Source organism: Stenella coeruleoalba (assembly GCF_951394435.1).
Source record: "Stenella coeruleoalba genome assembly, chromosome: 16".
NCBI classification, from domain to species: Eukaryota; Metazoa; Chordata; class Mammalia; order Artiodactyla; family Delphinidae; genus Stenella; species Stenella coeruleoalba.
This window is the reverse complement of record NC_137162.1, coordinates 68,350,970-68,370,821: the sequence shown is the minus strand read 5'-3', so window position 1 is coordinate 68,370,821 and position 19,852 is coordinate 68,350,970. Positions and strand designations below refer to the sequence as shown.

The following is a 19,852-nucleotide window of genomic DNA, read 5'->3' as shown; positions in this document are numbered from 1 at the left end:
CGCAAGTCGCAAAAGGCTTTTCTGAAGAGTTTTTTGAAGTTTCAAACCAGTTCAAAACTGTTTCTTGAATGGAGGTCACTGGCATTGTGAAACTTTAGATGGAAGGCTCTGAATCTGAGGTATAGCTGCAGTTCTGATGGGGGAGATGTTTATTTACTAATTTAACCCAGATATTTCAAATTTGTCAGAGGTTACTACTTGGCATTATTATTGTTATTATTTTTCTATCAGAGTCTTTAGTAAAGTCAGTAGCTATACATGCCTTTGATCTGAGAAAGTAGCTTGACTAAAATTATTTCTCTTTCACTTAAAGTATCCCTCCAAACCCTCACTCCCCACAAACTCCACTGGTCAAAGTTCTGCTTATCTCTCCAGATTCTAATAAGTTCTACTTCCTTGAGGGCATCTCCAAGTCCTGCCAGAATTAATCTTTATGAGAACATTTATCATAAAGAATTAATCTTTATGAGAACATGTATAGTGTACATCCTCAGATGCTGCAGTACTCTCCCTGGGGGGAGGGACAGAGAACAGCTATAGTTCATCTTGGAATTCTCTGTGATGCCTTGCAGGTAGTAGACTGCTCAAAAAATGTTTGTAGAAATGAGCTGAAAACATCTGAGCATTTGGTAGAACTTCAATGTCACGGCAAAAGACTCACATTTTAACAGATATTCACCTTTGCAAACCAATCTGAAGGAGCTACTTTCACTAGCATTGGTGAAATTAAAATACGGAAAAAAATAGAGATTTTTTAAAAAGTCCAAGGCATTATAGTACTTATAGTCTCATTATAAGATAGGTTGGAACATGACTAATTCACAATAGACACAGGAAATAAGTGGTTTGATGGAAATTCTCTGAGTTATTAATGAGAGGACTCCCTTTCCTCTTCCCAGAAGGAGAAGGGTGTTATCGATGGTGTGGACAAGGGCTGGCAGGTCTTAAGGCTCTAAGCCAATGCTAAAGGATTGGATCTCTCACTGGGTGGGTTGCTTTCCATTTGCCCAACTTGATCCCCCATCCACTCTCTGCCCTCATGCCCAGGAGGCTGACCTTTTCAGATTGCCTCTCCCTTGTTCACCTGCTGGCTGCCTTCCATGTGGGTTTGGCCAACAGAAGGCACCAGCTGGTCAGGAAGAAGGTTGGGGGTATTCTTTTTCTGTTTCTTCCTTGTTTTTACATTGCATTGCTGGCAGCAGCTGGCTCCCTCCACAGTGACAACTCCTGCAGGGCCCCTTCTCCATAGCTGGTTTAGCTCTCTTAGGTCTCATGGGAGGTAACAGTTCCTTCACCATTGCTAGTCTCTGGTAATTTGTCAACCCTGTTTCCTAAACAGGTGCTGCCTTCACCTCTATTACAAGTCCTTTCATTAATGTTTCTTTATTTGAAACATCTAGAGTAGATTTTTTTGTTGTCATTGCTGAGACATTAACAGTCACACCATCCAAAGCAAAGCCTTAATAAAAGGTTAAATCCTTGTAAGCAAAGGCTTAACATTCACGCAGTAAGTCTTTGTAAGGTCCCTACTATGTCCCAAACCTTTCCTTAGGGGCTGGCGGAAGAGGCGGTACAGAGGAAAACATTGTTTGGATGTTTTACAATATGATAACACACTCTGTGTATTTCATTCCATAACTTCATTTTTTGTTTCAAAATTATGATTGTGAGGTTCATACTTGTTGGTCTGTGTAGCTCTAGTTCATGTCATTTTCAGAACTTACTCGGGCCTCTCATTGCTGGGGCCCCTCCTGTTGCGGAGCACAGCCTCCGGACGCGCAGGCCCAGCGGCCATGGCCCACGGGCCCAGGCGCTCCGCGGTATGTGGGATCCTCCCAGACCGGGGCCCGAACCCGTATCCCCTGCATCGGCAGGCGGACTCCCAACCACTGCGCTGCCAGGGAAGCCCAGAACTTACTCATTCTCTTATGATGTATATTTAAGTTGTTTCAAGTTTTTTTTTTTTTAAACTACAGTTAATGCTAGCAATCACAGTAGTTTCTGTATGCCTCTGTTTCATGCATTTTTAAAATAAAATCAGAGCATCTTTTCTGCCTATATTGTAGTCTCCCTTACAATGACATTTTTAGAGCATTTTCCAGTTTACAAAATGCCTTTAAGTCCATTGTAGCCTCCCACAGACGGAGACCAGATTCACACTGGGGTTTTCTGGGTCCCAAACCAAGGCGCATTACAGTACCTTACGCTATGAAAGCTCTTTATAAACTCTAAAGCCTTTCACCAGTGTGAAATAACATCATCATTGCTGAAAAGTGCCTTTTGCAGTAGCTCAAAGCCCACTTGTTTTTTCTGTTTATCTTGCAAATAGGGTTTCAGATTCTACAGCTGAAGTTTCCCAAACCAAAGTATTGCAAAAAATTTTCAATTTTCCATCCTGAGGTAAAAAATAGTTCCTTTCAATAACCTTGGCATTTGCTGCCCGGTCAACGTGGCTTTTTCGTGAGTTTCTCCATAATTAAGATTTCCATGGATTTTTTTTTTAAGTTGGGTTTTTACAACTATAAAAATGGTACAAGATTTTTATATGAGGATTTGGAAACTGTAAATGCAGAAAGAAGAAAAACTCACCCAGAAACGAGCACTGTTATCATTTTGGTACATTTCTTTCCAGTTTTTTTTTTTTCAATTTGTTTATATAGTTGGGTTTGTGCTGTTGATCCAGTTTTGTACCCTGCATTTTCCGCTTAACTTTATAATGTAAGCTTTCCCTCTGTGGACTTTTAGTGGCCAAAATTTTCCCAGAAAGGAAGTCTGTGTTGCCAAGGAAGCTCATTCTCAGAAAGGAAAAATTCTGTTCTTCGCAAGGTTATGGGAAAAACGCCTCTGGTGGTTCAGGCTGTCCCTGAGTAACTCTTTATTAAATGTGCAAGTAAACTTCTGTATTCTGTTGGAGTTTGGTTTTCGTAAACATAATAGCTGGAGTAAATAAAATATGTAAAATGTGTGTGTTTGTATATACATTTATACATCATATGTGTGTGCATGTGTGGGTGTGTATGCGTATATATGACTAGGTGTTTGCATTTACACATGCACACACATAGACACGCACCCCTTAGGGAAGGAGTAGCATTAAGACAGACGTAACATACCACGTTACTATTATTTTAGTATTTTTTAATGCTGAATCCTCTCCCACCAGGAGGAGATTATTTATTTATTTATTTGTTTGTTTGTTTATTTATGGCTGCATTGGGTCTTCATTGCTGCGCGTGGGCTTTCTCTAGTTGCGGTGAGCGGGGGCTACTTTTCGTTGCTGTGCGCAGGTTTCCCATTGCAGTGGCTTCTCTTGTTGTGGAGCGTAGGCTCTAGGTGCACGGCCTTCAGTAGTTGTGGCATGTGGGCTCAGTAGTTGTAGCTCACGGGCTCTAGAGCACAGGCTCAGTAGTTGTGGCGCACGGGCTCAATTGCTCCGCAGCATGTGGGATCTTCCTGGACCAGGGCTTGAACCTGTGTCCCCTGCATTGGCAGGTGGATTCTTAACCACTGCACCACTAGGGAAGCCCTATTTTAGTAGTTTGAAGTCATCTTTATTCTGGCTCTGTGTTATGATCCTAATCTCAGGCTTCTTCCAGCAAGGGGGTAACGTAATTATTAATGACAGCTTGTAGTCCAAGTTTATTTGTTGTTGGAGGAACTAGTTATCCATTCCAAGGGTTCTCCATCAGTGTAACAAGACAACAGGTAACAATCGACTGTTTTGTTTATGATGAAACAAATTAAAATGAAAAGATTTGAGTTTACAAATAATTACGAGTAATTAAGGTACACTAGGCTTGTAGTATGCACAGAACAACTACCTTTGAAACTGGAATCTAGTTTCCTCAGATTCAATGGACATGTTTGTGATATAAACAGGAATCCAGTCAAGAAATCGGCCAAGGAAATTGTTTTGTAATCCACGTTCAACTTTTTAAAAAGTTACATCATGGTTGCCTAATATTTTAATTCATAAAGTATGTAAGGACGTGAATTTCTCCAGGCAAGGTACGACATGCAGAAGAGCCAATGTGAGGTTATGGATTGGAGTATTTTTTGGAAATGTTGAAATGCTTTTGAAAGGTAGAGTGAATAATATTGAAAGATATTCTCCAGTTTACCTGAATTCTCTGCGGCTTCCTTTTGTGACTCCAGAGAATGTCACAGTTTCACCCCCATTGCCACATAGGAGGTAGAAAACATCTCCTGATTCCAGGCAGGAATTCTGGGCAGTGCTTGACGGGCTGATCCAGCGGAGAATCATTCTTCTTGTCGAGGCCCCTGGATGACCAGTCCAGCCCATCTCTGGGTTGTTTTACAGGGGTGAGTTGGGAGGCAGAGCAGTTGTTACTTTCTGACCCAAGAGCTCTGCTTGGCCCATGATTGGCATTGTCTGATGAAAGAGAAGTAACATTGGTAGTTACTCCACTGAGAGTGTCTATGCTTAGAAAACCCTAGTTGGGTGGCTTTTGCAAGAGGCGGTGAGAGCCTGGATTAAGTCAGTGGCTGTGAAAATGGAGAAAAAGGGAAGACATGGGAGAGATATATGTTTGTAAAGTAGAAAAGATTTTGGCAATATTTGAATGTGGGTTGTATTGGACACATTTTGTACAGCGATTCAAATGTTATTGCCTTCACCTTATTCCAGCCAGAGCAGTGGCGACGAGCTCCTCTTAGGTTTTGAGCAGCTTCATGCACTTTCAACCTGACAGTATTCTCAGGCTAGAACTGTGCTTCTTGCTTCCTACCCTGCGGGTCTGTGCCCTTGAGGACCTGCTTGGCACTCAGTATTCGTAACAGGGGAGTATTGGGGAGTTAAAATGCCCCTTTGGGCAACCCTTGACTAACCCTTGACATGTGCTGCTTTTCTCTTTTCCTGGTAGGGAGCCCATCTGATAAGGTGATGGAACACCTAGTAGCCGGTAGTGTTGGCCAACTCGGTATCACATCTTTGTAGTGGTCCTCCTTCCTTTCCTGTTTCACTCTCCTGTCCCTGACTTCTGACCCCTGCGATCCCACTACCAAAGAAATTAGTTGAATGTAAGCCATTGTCTCTGGCTCTGCCTTTGGGATAATCCAGGTAAGACATGTTAGGCTTGGATGCATGAAAGGATGGTGGGCCTGTGATGAGGAATAGGAAACCATGGATGAAGGGCAAGCTGATGAGGTCAGTTTGGGTTATTCTGAGTTTGAAGCAGCAGATGGGACTCTGGTCACAGAAAGCTCAGTTAGCATATCAATGATATTGCTAGCCATAGTTTTCCTGAGGTTAGAATCCAGGTTTCTTAGCTCCTAAACTAAAGTTTTAGTTTCTGATACATGCAGTGATGATTCTTCAGTTGCGTTTATTTCTTCAGGGGTAGCAGTCTGTATTAGTTGTGTACTGCTGCATAAAAAATTACTGGAAAACTTGGAAGCTTAAAACAACAAACATTTATGATCTCGCACAGCTTCTGAAAGTCAGGAATTCGGGTGTGACTCAGCTGGCTCGGGGTCACTTATGAGCCTGCAGTCAAGTTGTTGGCTGGCGCTGCTGTATATGAAAAGTTGACTGGGGTTGAGGGCTCTGCTTCCATCTCACTCATGCTGCTGTTCTCAGAGATTTCAGTTCCTTACTCTGGGGGCCCCTCTGTAGAGCTGTTCATTGTGGCTTCCCACAGAGTGAGTGATCTGAGAAAAAGATCTGCCGAGAAAGAGAGAACATCCAAGACAGAAGCCATAGTCTTTTACTAAGCTTGAAAGTGACCTACCATCATTTCTGTCATATACGCTTGGTTACAACAACCTTGGTCTCCCTGGGAGGGAGACCATACAAGGTTATGAATACTGGAAAGTGAGGGTTATGGGGGACCATCCTGGAGCATGGCAACCACACAGTCTTTTCATTTTCTTCTTTTAAATAGATATCTATTTTATTAAATAAGTGCAAAGAAAATATCAAACACTGCAGAATAATTTAAATGATGAGTAAAACTCATCCTAATGTCCTGCTCCCAGGCTCAATCCTCATAGCTGATCACTATTAACTGTCTGATTGTTTTCTTCCTAGTGTTTAACAACTGTGTTAAATAACTATAAATAGTCTACTTTAATTTCTCACACAACTCCCACTTTTATGACTCTTCTACTTCCCAAATGTGTTAGTTATATAATTATTTTTAACTCCTCTCCTGGTTGCCCTAGATTTTTTTTTTTTTCCGGTACGCGGGCCTCTCATTGTTGTGGCCTCTCCCATTGCGGAGCACAGGCTCCGGACGCGTAGGCTCAGCGACCATGGCTCACGGGCCTAGCCGCTCCGCGGCACGTGGGATCTTCCCGGACTGGGGCACGAACCCATGTCCCCTGCATCAGCAGGCAGACTCTCAACCACTGCGCCACCAGGGAAGCCCGCCTTAGATTTTTAAGATGTACTTAAACATCTGTTTTTGATCATTCATTTATAAACGTTATCTCTTGACTCCATGGTATAAGATGATATAAGCTGAGAAACGTAGTAACGCTTCTCCTCACTTTTGACTTCTGTCAGCTCTTTCATTCCTTTTAATCTTACGGAGGTTAGTAATATTTATATTTTGTTCTGTAGGCATACTCGCTTTTCATTCCTTGACCATAGATTGACTCTGAAATTTTAAAGCCACGAAACAGCACTTACAAGTATGTAAGTATTTGGAGTAAATGTCTTCTGCAAAACCAAGCAGTTGAACCAGTAGTAAAGGCACTCAAAAAGCAAATGTAGGGCTTCCCTGGTGGCGCAGTGGTTGAGAGTCCGCCTGCCGATGCAGGGGACGCAGGTTCGTGCCCCGGTCCGGGAAGATCCCACATGCCGCGGAGCGGCTGGGCCCGTGAGCCATGGCTGCTGAGCCTGCGCGTCCGGAGCCTGTGCTCCGCAACGGGAGAGGCCACAATAGTGAGAGTCCCGCGTACCACAAAAAAAAAAAAAAAAAAAAAAAGCAAATGTACTAGGGGCAAATGGATTTATTTATTTATTTATTTTTCTCAAAGCCAATTGATTGCTTAAAATATATCACATTTTAATTTGCATCATGTTTGCATAATGGCTTTCTTTTATAATATTTTATTTTTCCTGATATTTTGAATTGCCTTTCTTTTTCTTTTTTATAAAAGAGATGTAATGCTTTCATTTTATCTCTAAGAAATTTCTGATTCCTAATCATACATTTGTGTAACAGAATTCTTCTTCAGCTTAATGACATTCTTCACAGAACTGACCTCCTGTTCTAATCTGGAACAATTTATATCCTGTCCTGATGCACGATATTTCTTCAGTAGTTCCCTGGAGTTAGCTCTTTTGAGTTAGTGTTTCTTCTCACTTTTAGATTCCTTTAATGATTTGTTATAGTGTATCCTCACATGGATACTTTTTGAATGGGGAGGAAGTAAACATTCTGAGTTCTTTTATGTTTGAAAGTGTCTTTATTATGCTCTCACATTTGATTGATAGTTTGGCTTAGTATAGAATTCTAGTTTCAAAAAATTTTCTTAGAACTTCTAAAACATTTCTTATTGTCTTCTAGCATCCAGTGATGCTGATAAGAAGCTGATATCAATGGAATTCTTGTTCTTTTGAAGGTAACCCTCTATGGAAGCCTGTACAATGATTTTTAAGTCTTTAGTAATTGAATCTTTGGAGTGTCTGGGTGTGGGTTTTTTTCTGTTAACCCTGTGTGGCTCTTGGTGGGCCCTTTTGATCCTAAGACTATAGCCTTCCTTCAGTCCAGCCTCTATGGTCTCATGTTCTCTCCTTCTGTAACTCTTGTTACCCAAATTGCTCATCATCACTCTAAGAGTTTTTATCTTGTATTTTTGCTTTGTATTTGGGGAAATAGTCCTGACTGTCTTTCAGATCATGTACATTCTAAACAGAATTGGATAACTTCCATTCCTTCTCTGGATTTGTTGTTTTTCTCTGGTTGTTCCTTTTTTGCAGAAGCGTGTGTGTATGTGTGTGTGTGTGTGTGTGTGTGTGTGTGTCCTTTCTAATTTCTCTGTGGATACCCGTAAGCATTAAAAAAAAAAAAAGTCTTTTCCTTGTATTACTTCTCTGTCCTATGGAAATGGTTGTTCTCTTGATTCATCTCAGTCTTTCTCATTTATCTTCTCAGACTTTGTTCTTTCTCCAGCCCCAGTACCTACATAATGTGCTCTCCTCAGCCCAGTCTTTTATTGCTTTTATTGCAGTTGTTCAGGTGTCTAGCAGGGTGATATTATTGAAGCCAGTCCTCTGTATATTCAGGGAAAAGGGGTCCAACTTTTAATTCTGACCTTCCTGGCAGCCTAACTCTTCATAGAGAAGACCTATTATCTGTTTTTTACAATAGGAAAATGTTAGCCTAGACTCCTTTCCTTAGAAGGAGTTGGGGATCTCTATCTATGAGGATCACAGGATTTAGCCACCATTTTACTAAGAATGCAACCATTTATGGAGTGTTGCCTGTATGCCAGATACATGACATATATATTATCTCTTCCTTTCAAACAACTTCAAAAAGTGATTACTATTACTCCATTTTATAAAGAAACAGGCTCAGCCAGTTAAAATAACTTTTCCAAAGTCATCTAGACAGTAAATTCAAAGCTAGGTTTTGAATCTAGGACTGCTGGAGGCTCCAAGCCATTACTTCTGAAAGCCTTCTCTCTATGACTTGACAAAAGATGAATAAATATTGCAACACTTCAAAAAGGCTCAATTCTTCTCTTAACTGTTTTCTCAGTTTGCAGATGACAGTGTTTTCGTAAGTAGCATTTGGCATAATTCCCATCTTCCCTCACATACAATACTATTTTAAGAGACCAAGACTTGTTGTTTATTGGGAGAAAGCTTGCATAGAATTTTAAAGAACTCTCTTGCTAATAGATGGATCTATAATCCTGTGGGGAGAGAGGGGAGAGGGGCAAGGTTTTTTGTTTTGTTTTGTTTTTCTTTGAAATGAGGCTGGAGTTTGAGTGTATCTCCAGGGAAAGGGAACTATACTTGATGAATTAGAGTAAATATTGCCTGAGTATTACTTAAAGTGAGACTTAGACAATTTGGCTAGCAAAAGATCTTTATCAAGATCTGCAAGCGTTAAGCAGCTACTATAATACGGTGGGGTGGGGTGGGATACATTATTGGCCATGGGTTTATAAAACGTAGACCTATGGGGAAAATGAGTAGCCTACTTGTCAATTAAAATTCTTATTTTGGACAGACATCCCAGCATAATGCATGCTAGCAAAACGAAACCACACACACACACAAAATCAAACAAAAAATGGGGAGGAGTTGCAAATAAAGGGTTAAAGAAATTATGTTACACATAAAAAGAAATCTGTTGTGCCGCATACCCAATTGCCACTTCTCCAGGCTACTGATGTCTTACTGTGGGCATTTGGGCCCAAGCAGTTGAACCAACATAAGACCTATCATGAATAATCTGCCTTTACTCTGCATCTTGTTATAGGCCCTAATTAGTAAGCCTGTTCCTAGAATCCTCCCGTAAACTCCCGTTTCTGAGGCTTTCTATTGCTAACTTGGCTTGCAGTCCACCTACTGGCAGAGCCAACTCTTCTACCCAACTACTGTGGATTTCTCCATTGCCAAAAATCACATGATGTTTGCTAAATATCAGAAAATTTTCTCTTTAATTTGTTATGCTGTTAGGACAGCCGGAGGGTGAAAAGGAAAACTTTTCTTAATGGACACTCAACCTACAGGAAACCCTCCATAGATGATGACTTCCTATATACAGCTTCTTTCCATAATTGTTCAGAACAACAGTGCCCTAGACAGAAGACAAAATTAAAATGCATACCCAGTAAAGCTGTAATTTTTTAGTTCTGATTAACCAGTTCTCTCTCCTTGAATGTAAGTGACCTCTCTTCCTACTCTGAAATTTTGCCACTTAAGATTTACTCAGTACAAATTGTAAAGTAGATTAAAAAACAAATCTCTTCAAATCTATTTCAAAGATAAATGCCTCCTACAAGTCTTGTCCTCAGATTCTTACTCACTAGATTCATGTGTGCCTGAGGCATTGTCAGTGATGCTTGGGGGTGGGTAGAGTTTTTATTTCTATTTTATATTCTCTTCTCCCTGCCCTAACCATTTGAGTAAATGGTGGTGGGTAGATTGGCAGATAGCACCTCTGTCCTCTCCCAGGACTAGATGCAGAGAAGGTGAACATTCTCTCCACAGAACCTCCTTTTCTGAAAAGTGCAGCCCCTTCTTTGCAGGGGGAAGAAGTGGAGGAAAACCAGAATAACAGAACACAGCCAGCATCCTTTAAAATGGTTTATAACTGGACATGTGTGCAATAATAAGAAATATATATATTTCCAAGTTTCTGACACAGACCTCCTAAAACCCTTGCAAATAGAGGTGCTAGGAGTATCTTTTATTCTAACATTTAGTCTTTGACCTCAGTTACCTTCACAGAGCTCCTAAATGCCTTGACATTTCCTAGGTGATAGCAGTATCTTTTGTTCTAATGAGGTCATTCTTGCTGGGCTCCAGGATGGGGACTTGTCACCAGAAAAGACCAAGTCGGGCTTCCCTGGTGGCGCAGTGGTTGAGAGTCCGCCTGCCGATGCAGGGGACACGAGTTCGTGCCCCGGTCCGGGAAGATCCCACATGCCGCGGAGCGGCTGGGCCCGTGAGCCATGGCTGCTGAGCCTGCGCGTCCGGAGCCTGTCCACAACAGGGAGAGGCCCGCATACCGCAAAAAAAAAAAAAAAAAAAAAGAAAAAAAGAAAAGACCAAGCCATGATTAGAAGCTTGGAAAATGAAGCTACCTACCTCCCAGCCCTACCTCCCATTCATAGGAGAGGGGAGAGGAACTGCCAATGGAGTTCATAATTGATCATGCCTACTGTGATGAAATCTCTATAAAAATCCCAATAGTATGGGATTCAGGGAGCTTTCAGATTGGGGAGCACATCCACGAATTGGGCATGTGGTGCAAACCCAGCTCCACAAAGGAAGAAGCTCCTGTGCTCAGGACCCTTTCAGTCCTTTTATAGGTTCTTTATAACATCCCTTTATAACATCCCTTTCTTTATAACATCCCTTATTGCATAATAAGGGATGTTCTTTATAACATCCCTTATTGCATAATAAACTGGTAAACGTAAGTGTTAACTTGAGTTTTGTGAGCTGTTGCAGCAAATGATCACATCCAAGGAGGGAGGGTCATGGGAAGCTCTTATTGGAAGCCAAGCCAGACAGAAGGTGTGGGTAGCCTGGGGACTTAGTACTTGTGATTGGCATATGATGTGGGGGACAGTCTTGTGAGACTGAGCCCTTAACCTGTGGGGTCTGTGCTAACTCTGATTAATGTAAGAATTGAATTGAATTGTAGGACAGCCAGCTGGTGTCATGGAATTACTTGATGTGTGGAAAACCCACACAGCTGGTGTCAGAGGTGTTGTGAGTGTGTTGTCCTTTCTCAAGCAATGTGATTTCTTACTTGAATTTCTGTTTTCTACATAATAAAATGTAGAAATAAATAAAGATTATGTAAAATTTTCACCCTAGACTACAGGGGACTAAAAAGGCATAATTCATAAATATGAATGTAGTTTTAAATCTTGGTTGGAAATCATGCCTTTCTTCTTTTCTTCTGTCCAGTAAAATTGATTGAGACTTTTGCTACAGCAAAGACAAGATGCAAATAATTAAACCCAAATGAGAACTTGCCCAAGCGAAGGTTTTTTTTAAACAGGCTCAAAAATAAAAATAAAAACTGTCTAACAGTCTAACTTCCGTGTTGCACTTCTGCTGATTAGCAAGTTACAGTGTACTGATGACAAATACTTCAAAAAACCGTGGCCCAAAGAGAAATTTTTTCCGGTAGAAGGAATTTCCCCAGAGGCAGGAACAGTCTTAGTCTGAGATCAGAAAACATTATCATAAAATAGACTCCCCTCTGTTTTCACAGAAATTGATGATTATCAAAAGAATTTTAGAATAACCTGGGGCCAATAGACCTGAGGATGGGAAAAGGGCAGATGCTAAATGCCTTTACTTGGGTCATTTGGGGGTCAGGAAGAATTGATTTGTTATATTTGTCTTTAAACGCTCCTTCCTCCTTCTTATGGTGCCTTAAATTTTCTGTCCTTGTGTTTTAGGCGGCTGTTACAAGTGAATGAGCTTAGCTGATAATTAGACTAAATGATTCTTCCTTGGGAGTCATTAATTGTGCCAGGTTTTGTGGTAGAAGGACTAAACCCAAAAGGACTTTTTTGAATTCTCTGTAAGACAGACTCTCATGTCTGCTGAAGGTGATTGAGGAAGAAGGGCTGGCCATTTGGAATGCTGCAGTGCTGTGTGTAAGAAATGTAAAGAACTGACTAGAAGAGATAGGAATACTGGAACAAAATAAAGTATATGTCTACTTTTTCTGCCCAGTGAATGTAAGGTACGTCTCTTATTTTCTGTCCAGCATCCATGTGTTGGGGGATTGCCCCTCCTCCACTCTGTCATTCTGGTGGGGCTGTAGATCATGAGACCTTACCCATGACATTAGGGGGTGGGGCTAGATAGTAGGCACGTGACCCAAGCTAAACCAATCAGCGTCTTCTTCTGGAAGTTTGGATCATTAGGGGAGATATCAGATAGAAAGTGGGTTGGAACTGGGCCATCTGATGGCTGGAGCCAGGTCAACTGTCCCTTCCTCAGGTGCCTGGGGTGTCTCTGATTCCTGTCCTTCTGGTGGCTGTGCTGTTCAGTGCTTCCTTCACAATGCTAACTACCCCCAAAATATTTCCAATAAACCCCTTTTTCTTGCTTAATATGGCAAGATCAATTCCCATGGTTTACCATTAAAAAAAACAACAACTTTTTGGTTGGTTATACTTTCAGGTATAACAGCAATTTCTGGATTAGAAATTCAATTTAGTGTATGCATGAGATAAAGAAATTATACAGTACAATGGCTCCAAATTGTCAGTAGCTTATCTGCAGGCTTGGTTGGCATTACATCACCTTCAAATTCTATGTCATGTGGTCCTTGCAGCTCCAAAGCTCAGTCAGTGAGCCCAGAGAAGCTAGTGAGGCAGTAGGGCTAGTGCCGTGTTTGCCAGTGGGTTCTGAGAAATATTAATTCCTTGAGAAAGTGTAAACAAACAAATAAAAACATCGTGTAGCTAAATAAGGTGGAGAAACAACTCGACTTGTTTGTGTTTTATGGAGATTTATACTGCTCATAAACAAAAGTAAAGGCTCTGATGAGTTGTGTGGGAAAGTCTTTACCTTTGTCTGATCCAGCATTTCCTAAACTTGCTTGAATAGAAAATGCTTTTCCCACAGAAAGCCTATTAATATCTCTTGGAACTAGGATTTTGTAAAACATAGTTGGGAAAAAACTGTAGAGCGGGATTAGAAAATTAGGTATGTAAACATTTATTTGGTACAGTGCTAACAGATGATTTTTTACTTTATTCCTTTATTTCCCAAAACAGTATTTCATCTTTAATCATGATTTTTTTTGTTTTGTTTTGTGGTACGCGGGCCTCTCACTGTTGTGGCCTCTCCCGTTGCGGAGCACAGGCTCCGGACGCGCAGGCTCAGCGGCCATGGCTCACGGGCCCAGCCGCTCCACGGCATGTGGGATCTTCCCGGACCGGGGCACGAACCTGTGTCCCCTGCATCGGCAGGTGGACTCTCAACCACTGCGCCACCAGGGAGGCCCGATTTTTTTTTTTTTTTGGATGATAATTTGGAGTAATTTACTGAGGCCTTATTTGGGTCATTCATTGAAATGGGTATTTGATACAGTGACTATTATGATTTCAAATACCCAAACTCTAATTCCCCATTTTTTGAAGGAGACAGATAAATTCTTTCCAAGATCAATAGCCCAAAGCAAACAAGTTCCAATTTTATTAATCTGAGCATGTATTTTAAAATCTGGGCATTTGAGTGAGTTTATCACTTCTTAGTGGAGAAAATTAACATATATCAGCTAGAACAGTGATTCTCAACCTGGGGCAGTTTTATCCTCCAAAGGACATGTGGTAGTGTCTGTAGGTGTTTTTGGTTGTCACAGCTGGGTTGAGGGGTATGTGCTGGCATCTAGCGGGTAGAAAGTATGCTCTAAACATTCTACAGTAAGATGACGGCCCCTCTCAACAGAGAGTTGTTCAGCCCCAAATGTTAATAATGGGGCTGAGGTTGAGAAACCCTGAGTAATGCAAGTGCCCCTTGAGAAGATGGAAAGAGAGCACCCTTTAAAGGCATTACCATATTCCTAAGTCATTAGATTCAATGCCACTCCCCATGGGCTTTGTGGCATTATGTTTGGCAACCTAAGTCTAAACTTTGTCATTAACTGAAATCTGACCTGCTCAAGTCACATGGGGCCTCAGTTTCTTTACCTGAAATAAAGAATTAGATGAGGTGATTGAGAGGTTTCCTGTGATATTGTGATTCATGAAGAACAATCCTGAGTCTTGAACACTTGTGATGTAAGATAAACAACACTGGGCTTAAGCTTTGGGGACATTTAATGTTGTAGAGAAGATCTGCCTCCAGTGGTGTTGCTTCCTTGTGCCTGGACATGTCTGGTACAATCATGTAGTGATCATGGGCCAAGGGATGAATGGCTCCTGTCCCCCAGAGAACCCCATACATTTCTACTGTTCTACCCATCCCTTAAATGGAAGCTCTGATCTCAGTCCTCTCCTCAAACTACACCCATCTTTGGCCATCTTCTCTTCTCTTGTTATACTCAATCCTTATCTGTATGTTACTATAAATCCCCATTTCACATCCTCATCTTTCTCATGAGCAGTGATTCCCAACAGTCTTTTTGTTTTTGGCATCTACACATGGATGATAATGATAATGATGATGATAATAGTAATAGTTAAAAATAGCTAACACTGTTGATCTCTTGCTATGATTCCGGCATTGTACTAAGCTCTTTCATTAGCTTGTTCAACCCTCAGAGGCACTTACAGGTTAAGTAACTTGTTTAAGATCAAACAGTTAGTATATCGTAGCTCTAGGACTCAACACTGCCAGTGTTCAAAATTCCACACGTCCCTAATAGATTGATCAGCTTCTCTCTTACACAGTTCCTCTTGCTGTGCTCCCTAAAATGATAGAATCCATTAACTAGAATGTAGTTCTTAAATCCTTCTCCCATATCCTTATATTTACGACTGATCAGTCTGCAAAAATTTAACAAATTTATCAAATTCATCTTTTCTTTCACCAACCACTATTACTGTCATTGCCTTGCCTCTACTGCAGATCATCATGACTCCCCATCTATAACCAACTAACAAAATGACCTGCTATTATTTTTATTTTATTTTATTCTTTTTGGCTGCGCTGTGTGGCATGCGGGATTTTAGTTGCCTCACCAAGGATCGAACATGTGTCCCCTGCAGTGGAAGCACAGAGTCCTAACCACTGGACGGCCAGGGAATTCCGAAAATGACCTGCTTTTAAATTTTCCTCTCTATTATTCTTTCTGCAGCCTTAATTTCCCTATGTAACAGAAATCTAGTCACTTCATGTCATTCTTAAGAACTTCTAACGATCTTTCCCTGCTCGTAGGATAAAGTCCTTTCTCTGGCATTCAACACTCTCCGTGACTGAGGCCCAACTGTGGTATCAGCTACAACACTCACCAAAGTCATTTTCGTTATTTCTTTGATCATGTCGTGTACTTTTACATCTTAAACTTTTTCAGGGTAGAGTCTAAAACTTCTCACTCCTGATTGTAACACTAGAACATAATTTCTCTTGGTTGAGATATACCAGCTTACTTTTTACTTGCACTCATTAGAGGAACACGTTGACTCTTTGCTTAGAGGACCACCTTCTTGTGGTGCTCAGAATGGCTCTGCTTTCCTTTGTTTATTAATGTTTCATTACACTAGAATACCCATCCCTTTCTCCCATCACTTCTTCTCTTTTCAAAGCCCAGATTTGAGACTTCTTCCATTTAACTTTCTCTGATGTACCTTCCTCAAGTCAGAAGTATTTATTCCTTCTATGATCTCACAGAATATTTTAATGTCTGTTTCCCCTATACATTGTAAGCTTCTTGGTCAGGGACACTGTGACTTACACATTTTCGTGTTTCCTGAACTATCATCCATTACAGGGTGATATGTATGTATTGCTAACATGTAGAAAGGGCTCAGTAAATGTTTCATAATAGTCACATCTCTTGAAGGTCCCTTTAAGTTCTTTGATTCTAAAATTATTATTCATTCTTTATTTCTTTACACTTCTTATTGCATTGGGATAAATATTTCTCCCTGAGGGTGGAAATATGTTAGGGTTAATCTGCAAATTAAAAGTATATAAGAATTTTAATCACAGTATAATTAAGACCTAGGGTTTTTTTTTGAAATGCCAGTCAGTATTGCCATAAAAGAGTAATGAGCTCCTTTCTGGACTTCCCTGGCGGTGCAGTGGTTGAGAATCCAACTGCCAGTGCAGGGGACATGGGTTTGATCTCTGGTCCAGGAAGACCCCACATGCTGCGGAGTAACAAAGCCCACACACCACAACTACTGAGCCTGCACGCCACAACTACTGAAGCCCGTGCACCTAGAGCCCGTGCTCTGCAACAAGAGAAGCCACCGCAGTGAGAAACCCACATACTGCAATGAAGAGTAGCCCCCCCTCACCACAACTAGAGAACGCCAGCGTGCAGCAACAAAGACCCAGCGCAGCCAAAACAAAACAAAACAAAAAAACAATCCCACTTAAAAAAAAGCAAAAGAGTAATGAGCTCCTTTCTCATGAAAACAATAGTCTGTGGGAAGTTTTTTTTTTTTTTTTAAGGAAGTAAGCTTGAAAAGTGTCAATTTTATTACCATTTCAATTAAAAATTTTTGTCTTTATTTTCTGTATGAGACTAACCTATACAAGATATTGATTAAGCATGAAGTCAGGACTCAAGATATCCCATCTATTTACTATAGTTTGTATTAGTAACTTCAATACTTAGAGAAAAAATAAAAGTTAGTAGTGCAAACCAATATCCAGTTCTCCTTTCTTTCCTGGGAATACAAGGCTACAATTTGCAGTCTGCTTGCACCTAAGCGGAGCCATGTTACAGCTCTGGCCAAGTAAATATGAATGGGAGTGACGTGTGGCAGTAGAAAAGCAAACACCATCCTTTCATTCTGTTCTCTTGTCTTAGCAATCATGAAGGAGGCTACATGGTAAGATAACCACAGTGTGAAAGCAGCCTGAATTATTTTTCTTTTAAAGCAAGTAACTGTTTTATGTATTTACCATCAGTGTGAGGCAGATGTAAATGAACAGGAATATCTAGAGGATAATTCCTGTTGAAAAACATTTCAAGGTGTCCACAGACTGGTCAGAATACTATGGTACTATATGGTATAAACAACTAGTCAGTGATATTTCCATTTATTTCACTTTTAGTAATAAAACATTTTTCTTATACATGATTGAACACGTATTTTACTTTAAAATTAATAGTCACAGTTGAAGAAATAATGGTTTATTTTTCTAATCAAGTGGCCAAGCTGCTCAATCTTAAAACCATAACAAATGTTGCACCTTATTATTTTAACTAAACAGTAAGACCTTCTGTTTTGATTATTCCTGGTAAATTGCAACTTTGTTTCTCACTAGTTTCCATTTGCCAAACAGTCATGACAAAGAGTTTAACCTGGTGGCTACTGCTTTCAAGGGATTCTATCAGATGAATCCTCATTTCCAGTGCAATAGCTGTTGGCAGTCCTTTGCTGAAAGTCCATCCATCAGGACTTCTCTATTGTGGTTAGTTAAGAGTCATGCTTTTGCTGTCAGGGCTTCATTCTGCTGAATATGATATTCCTGAAATTTAATGGATATTCTTTGCATCATTTAAAAATATTTCTGTAAGCAATGTTCTGAGCAGGTTATCTCAACAAGTATTACTTCTCTTCCTGTGAAGTCTTTAACATAATCCAAAAAGCATGTTTATAGTAGGTTCCAAGAAGTTCATTGAACTATTTTAACTGATCAGATTCTGGTATTTGTGCAGCCATATTCTTTTGGTATGTTTATCAGTCACTTTTTCTGATGCATGAGTTTCCTTTCCTTTCTGGAAAAGCAGCTAAACGTTGCTTGAATGTCTCCTGTGAGGCCTGATTTCTTCCTTAAGCACAGGCTCTCACATTTGGTACCAGTATGAGGCCGAGAGGCTAGTCTTGGGACAGAGGGTTGGGGTATGGGTGGGTGCCTGGCAGCTGGATGGCAGAGAACCTAATGTTAGCACTTGATTTGTTGAGTCACCACATGGGGACAGCTGCCCCAGAGAGTTGCCAGGACCTACATTGGTTTTTGCTTGAGTGTAAAATAATTTTTACATGTTTAAACCAGTGAGATTTTGGATTAATTTGTCCCTGAAGAATCACTTGTCCTAATCTGACTAATATGGGTGGCACTGGGAATTGCAGTCATTAGAGATAGAGAAGAAAGCCTGTAATAGCAATAGCTAGCCCTTATTAAGCACTTACTCTCCAGGATTTGTCCCATGTACTTGAATGAATTGTCTTTTTTTTTTTTTTTTTTTTTTTTTTTGCGGTACGTGGGCCTCTCACTGCTGTGGCCTCTCCCGTTGCTGAGTACAGGCTCCGGACGCGCAGGCTCAGCGGCCATGGCTCACGGGCCCAGCCGCTCCGCGGCATGTGGGATCTTCCCGGACGGGGGCACGAACCCGCGTCCCCTGCATCGGCAGGGGGACTCTCAACCACTGCGCCACCAGGGAAGCCCCTGTGTGCAGGTTTTTGTGTGAACATAAGTTTTCACCTTTTTTTGGGTAAATACCAAGGAGTGCAATGGCTGGATTTTATGGTAAAAGTACGTTTAGTTTTGTAAGAAACTGCCAAACTGTTTTACAAAACGGCCGCACCATTTTGCATTCTCAGTAGCAGTGAATGAGAGTTCCTACTGCTCCACATCCTCATTAGCGTTTGCTAATGTCAGTGTTGTGACTTTTGGCCATTTTAATAGGTGTGTAGTGGTTTCTCATTGTTGTTCTAATTTGCATTTCCCTGATGACATAAGGTGTGGAGAATCTGTACATGTGCTTATTTGCCATCTGTATATCATCTTTGGTGAGGTGTCTATTAAAGTCTTTGGCCCATTTTTTTAATTGGGTTGTTTTCTTATTATTGTTTTTTAAGAGTCTTTGTATATTTTGGATAGCAATCCTTTATCGGACTTATCTTTTGCAAATATTTTCTCCCAGTCTGTGGCTTGTCTTCTCATTCTCTTGACAGTGTCTTTCACAAAGCAGAAGTTTTAATTTTAATGAAGTCAAGCTTATCAATTATTTCTTTCATGGACCATGCCTTTGGTGTTGTATCTAAAATGTCATTGCCATACCCAGGTTTTTCTGGCCTTTCCCCTGTGTTACCTTCTAGGAGTTTTATAGTTTGCATTTTACATGTAGGACTGTGATCCATTTTGAGTTAATTTTTGTGAAGGGTGTAAGGTCTGTATCTAGATACTTTTTTTTTTTTTGGTATGTGGATGTCCAGCACCATTTGTTGAAAAGACTATCTTTGCTCCATTGTATTATCTTTGCTCCTTAGTCAAAGATGAGTTGACTATATTTATGAGGATCTATTTCTGACTCTATTCAGTTCTGTTTTGTTTTCTCCTGTAAATTCCTCTTCTCTATTCTGTAACTAGCCTAGAGGAAAGGGTTGGCTTTGTTTATGCTACTGAGTATGTTGTCCAGTTCCCATGTCAGTGTTTCAACATAATATATTATTTAAGGACCATCACTTAGGACTTAACCAAATTTCTATCAGAATTCAAGGTCCTTGATGAAATATATGGGTGGCATAGTTGCTCTTCTTAAGAAAC

At 40.6% G+C, this 19,852-nt stretch overlaps 1 pseudogene across 1 annotated transcript; it reads right to left on the bottom strand.

The window, feature by feature from the left end:
* Nucleotides 1-17,785: 17,785 nt before the first annotated feature.
* LOC307175418 (mitochondrial import inner membrane translocase subunit Tim9-like) lies at nt 17,786-18,024 on the bottom strand (annotated as a pseudogene). Its single transcript has one exon. The product of its transcript is annotated as a mitochondrial import inner membrane translocase subunit Tim9-like (transcript).
* Nucleotides 18,025-19,852: the final 1,828 nt, after the last annotated feature.